This window comes from Myotis brandtii, unplaced genomic scaffold, assembly GCF_000412655.1.
Source record: "Myotis brandtii unplaced genomic scaffold, ASM41265v1 scaffold698, whole genome shotgun sequence".
Classification (NCBI taxonomy): domain Eukaryota; kingdom Metazoa; phylum Chordata; class Mammalia; order Chiroptera; family Vespertilionidae; genus Myotis; species Myotis brandtii.
Genome location: NW_005370731.1, coordinates 1,318,857 through 1,320,600, shown reverse-complemented (window position 1 = coordinate 1,320,600; position 1,744 = coordinate 1,318,857).

The following is a 1,744-nucleotide window of genomic DNA, read 5'->3' as shown; positions in this document are numbered from 1 at the left end:
AAGGCGGTCATCCCCTCTTATCCGCAGTTTTGCTTTTCACAGTTTGTTACTGCAATCAACTGTAGTCTGAAAATGTTAACTAGAAAATTCCAGAAATAAACAATTCATAAGTTTAATTTTTTAAATACATTTTTATCAATTTCAGAGAGGAAGGGAGAGGGAGAGAGAGATAGAAACATTAATGATGAGAGAAAATCATTGATCAGCTGCCTCCTGCACACCCCACACTGGAGATCGAGCCCACAACCCGGGTATGTGCCCTGACAGGCAATCGAACCTTGACCTCCCAGTTCCTAGGTCAATGCACAACCACTGAACCACACCAGCCAGGCCAATTCACAAGTTTTAAGTTGCGTGCGGTTCTGAGCAGCATGATGAAATCTCACGCCATCTCCAGCCATCTGGCTCTGTCCTTCGCAGGAGGTGAATCACCCTCTGTCCAGCCTATCCGAGCTATATGCACTCCTCACCCTTTAGTCACCTGGTAGCTGTCTGTTATCAAACACGCCACATTCACATGACCTTTGTCACAGTATCTATATATATAAAAAGGCAGCTACTGTAATGGCCTAAATGACCTAACAACCAGTCGCTATGATGCCCAATGTGGCCAGCGAACCGATCAGTGGGTGGAACTGGCGGCCAACCTCCTGCAGCCCCTCCCCCCCGGCCGGCCTGTTCCTCCTCCCACCCCCCCACCCCCTGGAGCCTGCCCCTGATGGGCACCCCCCATGGCTCCCCACCAGCCCAATAGGCCCATGGCCCCTCCCCCTGCCAGCTCCGCTCATGGTTGGCCCCCAACTCTGATCAGGGGCAGGGCTGACTGGCCAACCACCCAGGGCCCATCCCCAAGGTTGCTGGCCCCTGATCGCCCCCCCCACTTCATTTGGAGGTGGGGCTGGCCAGCCCACCACCCACAGCCCCTCCCCATGGCCTGCCACGCCCCCAATCAGCCCCCCAACCCCAATAGGGGCCGGCCAATCGCCCACAGCCCCTTCCCCCATCTGGCCCGGGCCTAATCAGGGGCCCTGATCTGCCCAATCGGGTCGGGTCAGCTGGCCAACCTCCTGCCATCTCCTCCTCCTGACAGACCCAGCCCCCATCTGCCCTGACTGGGGCCAGGCTGGCCAGACCCCACCCATGCATGAATTCGTGCACTGGGCCTCTAGTATTGTTATAAGTGTTCTATTTCATTATTATTGTTGTTCATCTCTTACTGTGCTGATTTATAATTTAAGCTTTATCACAAGTATGTACCGGTATGTATAGGAACACACATAGTATATACAGGATTCGATATTACTTGCAGTTTCAGGCACCCACTGGAGGTCTTGGAATGTATCCCCACAGATAAGGAAGGACAATGTACAGCCATAAAACAAATATTTGGGGAAAACATATGTATGTATGAAAGGAAGGAAAGGAAGGAAAAAGAAAAAAACTTTCATTTAGGTAAGTTACATCTATTTATAGTGATCATATTACAATTAAAACTAGTAATTTTTTTAAAGCACACAAGCACAGCCCGGGCAATGTGGCTCAGTGGTTGAGCGTTGACCTATGAAACAGAAGGTCAGGGTTCGATTCCCCAGTCAGGGCACATGCCTGGGTTGCAGGCTCAGTCCCTAGCAGGGGGCGTGCAGGAGGCAGCCAATCAATGATTCTCTCCCAACATTGATGTTTCTATCTCTCTTCCTCTCTAAAATCAATAAAAATATTTTTTAAAAATAAAGAAATTTTAAAA